General features: G+C 44.2%; 1 pseudogene; it reads right to left on the bottom strand.

The window, feature by feature from the left end:
- Positions 1-1,528: 1,528 nt before the first annotated feature.
- Positions 1,529-12,799, bottom strand: part of LOC137345764 (nuclear factor 7, brain-like) — a 156,039-nt pseudogene continuing 144,768 nt past the window's right edge.

The raw sequence follows: 12,799 nt of genomic DNA, 5'->3' as shown, positions 1-12,799 counted from the left end.
TAGGTCACTGGTTCAATTCCAGACATTACAGAAAGAGCAATACAGATCAGTTTCTTTCAATACAGTACATGAGGTGCCTCACTACACTTACCATTACACGTTATATCTGAAGTCAAATATTCTCTGGTGCATACAGCCCAAGGTGTTTTACACGGGTTCCAGCCTCTCGGTTCACTATGGCAGGAGGGCCTTACACAGAGCCCTTTCCCCATTGAGCCTTTGCAGTGACTGCCCAAAGCTTTAGTGCATCCCTCAGCACATAGTCCTGGAGCTTGGATTGTGCCAGTCTGCAACACTCGGTCATTGACAGCCCTTTGCACTGGAAGACCAGCAAGTTTCGGGCAGACCAAAGAGTGTCTTTCACCCAATTGATGATCCTGCAGCAGCAGTTGATGGTTATCTCGGTGTATCCCTGGGAGCAGACCAGAGAGCACTGAGTCCTGTATTATGGAGCTGCTCAGGGTGAACCTTGAGTAAAACCTCTGCATCTCTTTCCAGACCTGTTTTGCCTTCCAGAAGGAGGTGGGTGACAGTCGCTTCCCCCACAACAGCCACCTCGAGGGCAGCGTGCAGTGGGTGTGAGATCCCAGGCGTGCAGGAACGATCTGATGGGAGGGCCCTTCTCAGCACGAAGTAAGCTGCAGCTCAGTGCTCGCTTGAAAGTTCTGGCAATGAGGAATTCTGCTAAATGACTAACAATCTGCTCGGGGAATCATCCGACAGGATTCACCATCTCATTTTCCCGCAAGGCCTTGAGGACGTCACGTGCAGAACACAGCCTGATGGATGTGTGGTGAAAGTTTATTTTATCAGTACAAACATTTCCACAATGGAGAGAAGTACGACACGGCCCAACTGAATGGAGCGTTCCACAGCAACACAGCCAGACCATCCTTCACAAGATTGGGGACAGATTGAACCGCAGCACATCGTGACACTTGGTGTTTGTAGACTGGGGTGGGGGGGGGGGCGGATGGGGTTCTCCACACAGCTTGATGCAGCTGCAGACAAAAGGTGACCATCAGGATGAGGGTAACGTTAGGTACGTTTTTAATATCACAGACATTATTAAAGTAATTTTAACAGTATTAAAGTTGTATAGATATTTCCTCTAATACAAGAGCTGCCTTAACCTGGCCAAGCCCCTGTTACAATGAGGGTGAGGAAGGCTGAAGAGGTCTCTTTGTCAGAAGGACATGTGGCCAGAAGCTATTTTTAATACAAGAATCAAATATAAACAAACATAACTGAATGAATATTAGGTTATATGTAAAATGGTATAATACACAGTCCGCACCACTTCAACTGGGCAAAGAGCACTGATCAATTTCCATTGCTGCCATCGTCAATTACAAAGTCACTGCTTAATGTGTTCCACACACCAGCTCTTTCAGTGCAGAAACAGGATGTTCAGTGTGGAGGCTGCACCTGCTTAGTGAGTGTCTCAGTAAATTACACTACACCAGCTCAATTAGTTCAGTTACACATTATCCAACCAGCTTTCTTTGTGTAAAACAATAGACTATTTTTAATAGAAAAAATGCTGGAAATCCTCATCAGGTCTGGCAGCATCTGTGGAGAGAGAAGCAGAGTTAACATTTCAGGTCAGCGACCTTTCATCAGAATGGACTACTTTTAATCTTTGCTATTTGTCTCAACACCTGCTCCTCCTGCCAAGCTTCTGTGGAGTTCAGGGTCCTCTGCTGTCCTTAAACAGGACATTGTTGTGATAAAGTTACATCAAACAGGCATCACAGATTCAATCAGAGCGTGCCTTTTCTATGTGAAGTACTAGTGGTTCTACACACAGGTTCCCTTGAAGGAATGTGTGTGTCCATTTTTAGATTTATTAGAGTCACAACTTTAGGACAATCCATCCACTGTGTATAGAGGGCAAACTGCATTAGCACAAACTGGAAGCAGTGGGGACTGTATTTAAATGCTGTTAGGTGTAAAGGGTTAAATAAAATTCCTGCCACCCTCCCACATACAAGTTACAGTCAGCCCAGCCAGTCCATATTGGTATTTACCCCCCTGTCCCCCCTCCAAGGGGGAGGAGTCCAAATCACATATCCCTTCATCCACCTCACCAATCTAACCTTGATTGTCGATAGTTTCTGTGTCAAACCACTAACCCTGTAAGTGAATTCTACAGACATAACTTGGGAAAGAATCATTTACAATTGAACACAGTCTGGGAGTTAGATCACCCCTGTTGACCTGAATTACTGGAGGAGGCAATGCCATTCACTCATTTACCTGGATGGATGATTTCCTTCATTTCCCTCCATAGTTTGTACTGTAAGGGACCTTTGTATGTCCCCAGGCACACTTTCCCAGACATAGCAGTGGGCATCTCTTCAGAAAACCTGCCAATAACATTAATACCTGTCAGAGAACACAAGGGCAGAAGATCATCAAGAACGAGGAGCAGGAGTAGGCTATACACCCCCTTGAGCCTGCACCACCATTCAATAAGACCATGGCTGACCCTCAACCTCAACTGCACTTTTCCACCCCATCCCCATATCCCTCGATCCCTTTGAGTCCCAAAATCTATTGATCTCAGCCTTGAATATACTTAGCAACTGAGCATCCACAGTCCTCAGGGGTAGAGAATTCCAAAGAGTCAAAACCTTCAGGGTGAAGAAATTTCTCATTTCAGTCCTAAATGGCTGCTCCTTTACGCGGAGACTATTCTAGACTATCCCTAGTTCTAGACTCTCCAGCCAGGGGGAAAACATCCTCTCCACATCCACCTTGTCACACCCCATCATTGAAACAGAAGATTGTGAGATCAGCTCTCATTTTTCTAAACTCGAGAGACTATGAGTCCAATTTACTCAATCTCTCCTCATAAGAAAACGCTCTCATACCAGTAATTAAATTCTGTGAACTTTTGTTCTCTCTTGTCTGAGGCATCTAGGTCTGAAGACCAAAACTAACTGTACACAGCACTCGAGGTGTAGTCTCACCAAAGCTCTGTACAATTGCAGCAAGACTTCTTTACTCTTGTACTCCAAGCCTCTGCAATAAAGGCTAATATTGTATGAAGTGAGTTAACACAACAGGATTCAGACCAGAGAACACAGTGGGATGTGGAACTGCTACATCAGCAATAATTCATTATTGACAATACACACCTGTCCCTCCAAGAACTAACCTCCTTGAAGAGAAAACAGAAAATGTTAGTTTGTTGTTGCAGCTACATGGAACACAAAGGCACGCTGAAGTGAATTAAACTGGACGAGGTGAAAATCAACTTGGACAGTACATTCTCATCAATTCCACACTCGATGTACCCTGGACACACATTCCCAATAGATTACAGCACTTCACTGAAGTTTCACTTTGGATTTCCATTTCCAACAAGTCCTCTGAACAATTAGAGTTATTAATTAATATGGGCACATGAGAAAGAATCAATCTGGATTTTTTATCCGTTCATATGATGTGAGCATTATTGTTAAGGCCAGCATTTATTGCCCATCCCTACTTGCCCTTGAGTAGTTGGGGTGAGCTGCTTTCTTGAACTGCTGCAGTCTGCATGGTGTAGGTGCACTGACAGTGCTGTTAGGGAAGGAGTTTCAGGATTTTGACCCATGACAGTGAAGGAACGACGATATAGTTCCAAGTCAGGATGGTGCGCGGCTTGGAGGGGAACTTGCAGGTGGTGGTGTTCCCATGTGTCTTCTGCCCTTGTCCTTCTAGTTGGAAGAGTTCACAGGATCTGATGAGAATTCCAGGACCAACATGAAGCTGGTTTGTGCTCAGGAATGTCAGGTTTGCAGCTCAGCTCCAAGTCGGAAGGTTGTGGGGCTCGAAATGGGAAATCAGGATAAGAGGCGCTGGAGCCCAGTCTGAGGAGCTGCTTTGCTGTCAGAGGTGCTGTCCTCATCTGGCGGTGCGAAGCCAAAGCCCCTCTCCATTCCAGTAATTAAAATCAGGATGTTAAAGATTCTATCACACCATTCCCCCTGAAGTGATGCTAAACCTTTATAAAATACTAGTCTGGCACCAGCTGGAGATTTGTGCCCAATTCTGGGCCCCACATTTTAGAAAGGACAGGAAGGATTTGGTGAATGTACAGAAGAGATTTACTAGAAATGGTTCCAGAGATGAGGTTATTACAGTTACAGATAGACTGGAGAAGCTGGGGTTGTTCTCCTTAGAGCAGAGAAGCCGAAAAGGAGATTTCATGGAGGTGTTTAAAATCATAAAAAGGTAAATGAGGAGAAACTGTTTCCAATGGCTGAAGGATCGATAAGCAGAGGGCACAGATTTAAGGTGATTGGCAAAAGAACCAGAGGTGACAGGAGAAAAACATTTTACTCGAGTGCTCAGGATTTGAAATGCACTGCCTGATACCCCCTTTTAAACCCATTTAATGCTTCAAAAAAAAAAAAAACAAACAACAAAGGCGAGCCAGATAAAGGGAAACTACGAGTGACTTCAATGGCTTGTAAGGAGGGAGCAGGTGAGAGCCGAGAAGTTAGGCGATGTAGTGGGTGACATTGAGATTAATTCAAGGTAAATAAGGACTGTAAGACGAACGGACACATATTAAACAGGGGGAAGTTAGATTTAGGATGGTCAGGAAGTTCTTCACTCAATGAGGACACATGGGATGGATTTCCAGATGGAGGATGGAGTGAAGAATCCAGGAACCATTGCACAGACAGATCAGTGTGATCATTGAGCAAAGTGAAGGAGAAGAACTGGAGATTCTGGAGCTGGGATGGGGAAAATGTCTCCCCCTCCCCCACCCATCAGCTCAGAGGGTTCAGATGGATTTACTCTGCTGTTATTATGTGATCAGAATTTTTTGTTTATTTAACAAAGCAAGGTGTAGATTGAGAATATTTTGAGAGAGTGCCACATAATTAAATATTTTAAAACCCATGGGATTAATAGGGACAATGGGTGGGTGGATATAAAATTGGCAAAGAGACAGAAAGCAGTGAGTAATGGTGAACTGTTGTTTTTCATTCTGGAGGGAGGTTATACAGTGGTGTCCCCCAGGGGTCAGTATTAGGAACCTGCTCTTTTTCATATATGAATGACTTGAAGTTGGGTCGACAGGGCACGGTTTCAAAGTTGAGAGAGGACATGAAATTCAAATGTAGTAAACAGCAAGTGGGAAAGTAACAGGATATAGACTGGTAAAATGGGCAGAAACATGGCTGATGAAATTGAACAGAGAAATGTAAAAAATTGCATTTTGGGAGTAAGAATTAAGAGAGAGTGTAAACCAATTGATGTCACAACAGAAACCCTGGCTTAGGTTCCTCTTTTTTGCTGAGCAACCTGGAAGCCAAGTTTTCGATATCTATCATTGCCATGGCAAGGAATCATTGGGAGGGGACAGATACCTTCAACCAGAATCAAGGGGAGGTGGGGAGGGAGAGGTGAAGAGCACAGTGTGGACCTTCAGAGAGGTCAAGTCACTTTGATCCAGTTTGGTCTCAATGTTAGTGATGTCCAGCTCAGTGGAGAAGAGTATCATGTGCATTTTTGTCAGGTTACTTTCCACCTGAGCTTCCAGCTTTTCCAACAACCATTGCTCTTGGTCATTGAGGAACTGGTGCAGGTCAGCAAACTGCTGTGTAACATGGCAGATCAGATTACACTCCATCTCCTTAAGGAAAGAGGATCAAATATAGACAGGAACTTTAGAATTCAATAGGATTGACACTTGTTTAATGTCAAAAAAAAGTCCTATGCAATATCTTCAACATTCTCCAAAGTAAACAATTGTGAAACCCACACTTGCAGCCTTGGCCCAGTTGGCAGCCTCTCTGACAAAAGTTCATGGTTTCGTGACCCACTCAAGAGACTTGAGCACATGATCTGGGCTGAAACGTTCAGTTCAGTACCGAGGGAGAGCTGCACTGTCAGAGCTACCAACCTTTGGATAAAATATTCACCTGAGGCCCTTTCTGCTCTCCCAGGCAGATGTTAAAGTTCCCTTGGTACTATTGAAAAGAGAAAGAAGTCCTCCCAATGCCCCAACTGACATCCCTCCTTCAAAACTGTATCAGAAACAGATTAACTACTCTCATTTATTTCACCAGCACATGCAAAATGGCTGCCTCATTGAAGGAAAACTTGCATTGATATTATACCTTTCACATCCTTCAGACTTCCTATAGCACCAAGTGTCGTCACTGTTGTCATGTAGACTTCAGCTTGTGTAACAGCCACAACACACACTAAGTGACTGCAGACTGAAAATCTTTCCATACATCAGTGGATCAGACCAACTTACTTCAGTTTGTACAATCTCAAGTCCTTGTTTCTGCAGCACAACTTTCAAAGAGACCACCTTCTGGTTGAGTGAGTTTAAGAAAGCAACTCCTTTATTCTGCAAGGGAGACAGGAAGGAAGTGTAATGAGCTGTGATACCAGGATACCAGACTAGTTCTGTGAAGTTACTAAGTAGAAGAGAAACCAGAATTATCCCATGATAAAATATACAGGAGACCCCAGTCCACCTTCATGTACTGACTGAGTTGTACATTTCCACCATTCCCCCCCCATCATCATTCTCACCTTTGAGAAGGGATCCCATACCTTACACATTATGATTAATTCAATTCTCTCTAAATTTGTGCTGCTTGTGACGTTTCGAGTCCCTGCACACCAGGAAGATGAACATCCCGTCTGTCTCACAGATCAGGGTCAGTTTCTCTTGATGTTCCTGGCACAGACACCTCTCCTCTTCAGTCACCTCCTGCGGACCAGTCAGCCTGTGAGTCTTGTCCACCACATTCCTCAACACACGGTTGAGCTGCAGGGTCAGCTCTGCAGCATCTTCACCACACTGGGGTCAACAGACAGACCCTCCCTGCACCTTCCAGTCAGACACAACACAGGAGCAGCAGAAATTACACTCAGTCCACTAGGATAGGATCAACAAATAACCCGAGGCAAAGGAGACAGATGAGGACTTCTCCATAACTCCCTGCAAGTCATGAAACAATCAATCCCCACTGGACAGTTACTAATATTAACCCAACAGCTCTTCCCCCTCCTTTTAACAAACTGTGTACTCACAGCAGAGGAATGAATCAGGTACATTCCTTCCACCTGAATGTATTTTACTGGATCCCTTTCCATCTAATTGAATTTAATTCATTCCCCAATGCTGTAACATTTGGTTGCCTGGCAAAGTGAATCTCAGAACTCAGCTCCAATGATGATTGACTGATGTAGCAAATTCCCCATTAACCCTTTCAGTACCTTTGACTGGAACCCTGTTGAAGGGGCCAATCGTCCCAATCTCTCCAGCACAGAAACAATACATTCTACAAGTGCCCTTCCTGAGATACAACTGGACTTAACAAACTAAAATGGTATTGTGAAGTTAAATGAAGATTTGATTCTGCCGCTCAATGACATCGCCTGTATCCAGCGGAGCTCACTGGTCATGGAGTCTCTTGGATTGGGGAATGAAGCTGCTGACATTGGTGCCAACAAGCTGGATCTCCTGTAGTTACAAAGTGGTGAAGTGTCTGTGTTCTCAGTTACCAGTCTGCAGGACTGTCATAACAGGGTGATAATCACTGTGGAGGATGTTTAAATCTTCTCCTCAGCTGTAGGTGCATCTCAATCTGAAATGTGATGCTCTGATACCTATTGAATGTTGTGTATTGAATTACACCTAATGAATGTGGCCCCTGTATGATTTGTTACTAATTTTACCCTGAATGATTGTGTCCCAAAGCCCACCAAGTTTATTTCCCTCAAGTGCCCTCCAATTTCCTTTTGAAATCATTCATCATCTCCACTCCCACTACCATCATAGGCAGAAAATTCCTGGTCATTACCACTCGCTCTGTAAAAATGTTCTTCCTCACATCCTCTACATCTCTTGCACAAAACCTTAAATCCATGTTCCCTGGTCCTTGTTTGTTCAGCTAATGGGAACCGACTTTCTTTATCTACCTTATCTAAACTTGTCAACACCTTGTACACCTCGATCAAATCTCCCCTCAATCTTCAAGGTGATGAGATTTTTTTTATTCATTCGTGGGAAGTGGGCATCGTTGGCTGGGCCAGTATTTATTGCCCATCATTAATTGAGTGGCCATTTCAGAGGGCATTACCAGAATGATTCCAGGGATAAGGGACTTCAGTTATGTGGAGAACCTGGAGAAGCTGGGATTGTTCTCCTTAGAGGACAGAAGGTTAAGAGGATATTTTACGACATAAGGGGATAAGAGGATAGTGTGAGAAAAGGTATTAAAGTGGGTGATCAGCCATGATCGTATTGAATGGCAGAGCAGTCTCGATGGGCTGAATGGCCTACTCCTGTTCCTATGTTCCAATGTGTTCAAAATCATGACAGTAATTCTAGGAGTGACAACTGCACAGTCCTTGTGGAGACAAAGTGTAGTCGTCAAACTGAGGATATCCTCCATCGTGTTGTGCGGCACCACCACCATGCAAAATGGGATAGATTCTGAACAAATCCAGCAGTTCAAAACTGGACATACACAAGGTGCTGTGGGCTATCAGCTGCAGCAGAATTATATTCAACCACAATCTGTAACCTCATGGCTGGCATATTCCTCACTCTATCATTACCATCAAGCCAAGGGATCAACCTTGGTTCAATAAAGATTACAGGAGAGCATTCTAGCAGCAGCACCAGGCATAGCTAAAAATAAGGTATCATCCTGATGAAGCTACAACACAGGACTATATTCATGCTAAACAGTGGAAGCATCATGTGATGGACAGAACTAAGCGATCCCACAACCAACAGATCAGATCAAAGCTCTGCAGTCCTGCTACATCCAGTCTTGAATGGTGGTGGACACTTCAACAACTAATGGGAAGAGAAGACTCCACAAGCATCTCCCTCCTCAATGATGTCAGTGAAAAAGACAAGGCTGAAGCTTTGCAACCATCTTCAGCTAGAATTACTGAGTAGATGATCCATCTCAGCCTCCTCCTGAGGTCCCCAGCATCACAGATACCAGATTTCAGACAATTCGATTCACTCTATGTGATATAAAGAAACAGCGGAAGTTACTGGATACTCCAAAGACTATGGACCTCCACAACATCCCGGCAGTAGTGCTGACAATTGTTACTCCAGAACTAGCCATGCTTCTAGCCAAGCTGTTCCAGTACAGTGTCATGAAAACGTGCGCTTTATGTATTCCACCACAATCTGCTAAAGAGATCTCAGCTTTCCTCACCCGAGATGGCTTATTCCAGTGCTGGATGATGTCATTCGGATTAAGAAATGCCCCAGCCGCCTTCCAAAGTCTGATGAACCAGATAGTGGGTGGCCTACCCAACTGTGTAGTGTACCTGGATGATCTGTTAGTATACAGTGACACCTGGGGGGAACCACCGAGACCAGTTAGCAACCCTCTTCCAAAGGTTACAGTCGGCTGATGTAGTGGTAAATCTCGCAAAGAGTGAGTTGGCTAAAGCTCAGGTAACCTACCTCGGACATGTTGTGGGTCAAGGGCGGGTGCTGCCCAGAGCAGCAAAGGTACAGGCATTATTGGATTTTCCCGTCCCCACGACTAAACAGGAATTAATGTGATTTTTGGGGATGTGTGGGTTCTACCGCAAGTTTGTCCCAAACTTCAGCACGATAGCTGCTTCACTGATAGACTTGTTAGAGAAAGGAGTGAAGGTAGTGTGGTCATGGAAGTGCCAAATAGCCTTTGAGAGGCTGAAAGCCATTTTAACCAATGAACCAGCGCTGGCAGCTCCAAACTTTAACAAACCATTTAAAGTGGTAGTCGTGTGAGTGACCTAGGGGTAGGTGTTGTTCTGCTCCAAAATGATGAGTCAGGCATTGAGAAACCAGTTGGGTATTTCTCCAAAAAAAATCAAATGGACATGGAAAGAGATACTCTACTGTGGAGAAGGAAACTCTGGGACTGTTACTGGGTTTCAAGCACTTTGAAGTATATGTCTGAAATGGTTATAGAGAGACCTTAGCTTATGCTGAACACAACCCCTTGACATTTGTGGAGAAATTCAGAACCCAGAATGCATGACTATTTGGATGGAACCTGCTTTTGCAACCTTATCACCTAAAGATTACCCACATTGCAGGGAAAACAATGTGATAGCTGATGCTCTGTCCGGAGTCTAACTCAGCACAGAATCATCCCAGATGACAACTTGACCAGAGCATAGCTATAGCTGTGTAAGATTGATAAATGAGTGTTTGAGGAGGAATGTGTGTGTAAGTTTTTTTTTATTTACAACGTTTTTCTGAAATACTCCTGTCATTGCATGGAGGTGTCACAAAAACATGCTTTATGTCAAATGATGATTTTTATTCCACCGGTTGGAAACACAAATTGAATTTTTTTAAAAAAGAGACCAAAGGCAACTTGAGCTCACAGCTAAAGATGGCTCCCCCAATTTGTCATCACTATTCCTTCCACATTCCAATCCACTGAGACGAAGACACCATGTCTGCAAGGACAATGACCTGGGGAATCTGAGTGTTCCACATATCCTGTCCCCATTAGCTAGGCATCAAGGCAATCACCTGAGGTATTCAACTGGTGGAGACGAACCACTAAACCTAATCACTTGAACAATGGGACCCTCGCTGCAAGAAGGGGTTTTGCAGACATGAACTAATTAACTTGCACTAGTAACGACCATATTTGAATCACTGGGTTGTGGTCATGTGACAGGCCCACCCTTCTTGCGCTTAAGCTTTTGTTTTCTCTTCAGTAAGGAGACAAGATGCTGAGATGCTGGCAAGACTAGACCCGAGTGGGGTCCCGCCTTCCTCACTCTCTCTCCAAACCACCTAGCAAGCTTTGAACCTTGTTTGCTGACCGTGACTACCCAGGGACACCCCTGCTGCAGGACACCTTGAAGGAAATCACCCCTGCACTACTGTCTGCAGGAGAAGAGCAAATCAGCATTCTACATCTTTAAATCAGAAGCACTAAGGGAAAGTCGCACGACCACTGACTTCAGCCTGAATCCAGCCAAGTCATCAACCTCCACAGCCTGTATACTCATTTATTTCTCTGGACTCTAATTTGACCAATCTATCCTCCCTCTCACTCTGTAATCTCTTTGTGTGTGTGTATGTGTGTAAAATTCATACTTTGTTTTATTATTTTAATTGGATCTGTCTAAGTACAATAAAGCTAATCTCTTTGTAAAACTGAAGAAAACCTGTCTGATTGGTTCTTTTATGATTGCAGTGCATAAACTGTTAAACACTCACTGAATTGGCAAGTATATTCTTTTCAAAAAAGAAGTAAACCTGTTGCGGTCAAAAAGGAGAGGGCAAAGAGGAGAACCATTTGACCCCTCCTCACCTGATTGTAACAACAGCTACAACACTGGCATCAACCTGACAATATGGAAACTTGCCCAGGTATGTCCCGTCCTTTAAAAAGCAGGACAAAGCCGACCTGGCTAATTACCATCCCCATCAGTCTACTCTCAATCATCAGCAAAGTGATAGAAGGTGTCATCAACAGTGCTATCAAACGGCAATTAGTCAGTGATAACCTGCTCTTTGATGCTCAGTTTGGATTCTGCCAGGGCCTCTCAGCTCCAGACCTCATTACAGCCTTGGTCCAAACAAACAGCTGAATTTCAGAGGTGAGGTGAAAGTGTCTGCCCTTGAAATCAAGACAACATTTGATCGAGTGTGGCATCAAGGAGCCCCAGCAAAATTAACGTCAATGGAAATCAGGGGGAAAACTCTCCACTGGATAGAGTCATACCTAGCACAAAGGAAGATGGTTGTGGTCAATCATCTCAGCTCCAGGATATTGCTGCAGGAGTTCCTCATTGTAATGTCCTAGGCCCAACCATCTTCTGCTGTTTCATCAATGATCTTCCCTTCATTCTAAGGTCAGAAATGGGGATGTTTGCTGATGATTACACAATGTTCAGTTCTATTCACAACTCCTCAGATACTGAAGAAGTCCGTGTCTATATGGTTGATGGAAAAGCTGGAAGCTCAGTTGGAAAGTAACTTGACAGGAATGGAAAGAAACCTGACAGAAATACACACGATACTCTTCTCCACTGAGCTGGACATCACTCACATTGAGGTCAAACTGGATCAAAGTGATTTGACCTCTCTGAAGGTCCACACTGTGCTCTTCTCCTCTCCCTCCCCCACCTCCCCTTGATTCTGGTTGAAAGTATCTGTCCCCTCCCAGTGACTCACTGCCATGGCGATGGTGGACATCTGTAACTTGGCTTCCAAGTTGCTCACCAACAAAGGGAAACCTAAGCTGGGATTTTTGTTGCTGACGTCCATTGGTTTCACTTGGTTTATAGTCTTGCCTCATACTTATCAAAATGCCTTGTTTTACATTTCTCTGTTAAATTTCATTAGCCATGTTCCTGCCCATTTTACTAGTCTGTCTTATAACTGTGTTTGAATTTCATGCCAATTGTGAACTTTAAAACAATGCCCTGTCGACTGAATTCCAACTCATTAATATATCAAAGAGCAGGTTCCTGATACTGATCGCTGGGGAACACCAATGTATAAACTCCCTCCAGACTAAAGGTCTGCTCAGGTCCGCAAAAAAAACCTGACCCCGAGCCCAACAGAAACACATCTGGCCCGCGTCCTTCCTTTTTTTTCCTGCTCCCACTCCCAACTCGGCCCTCAGTTAACTTACCTTCTGTCTTTCACTTTGTTGCTGATCTGCACAAGCTTAAAATAGTCCAAAAATTAAATTAACTTTGGAGTCACTTACCTGTGACGGAGCATGTCCGACCCGAGCCCGAATTCCGGACCAAGAAGTGCAATCCGACCTGACACATC

This window comes from Heterodontus francisci, chromosome 29 (genome assembly GCF_036365525.1).
Source record: "Heterodontus francisci isolate sHetFra1 chromosome 29, sHetFra1.hap1, whole genome shotgun sequence".
NCBI lineage: Eukaryota > Metazoa > Chordata > Chondrichthyes > Heterodontiformes > Heterodontidae > Heterodontus > Heterodontus francisci.
This window is presented reverse-complemented; position numbering and strand designations above follow the sequence as displayed.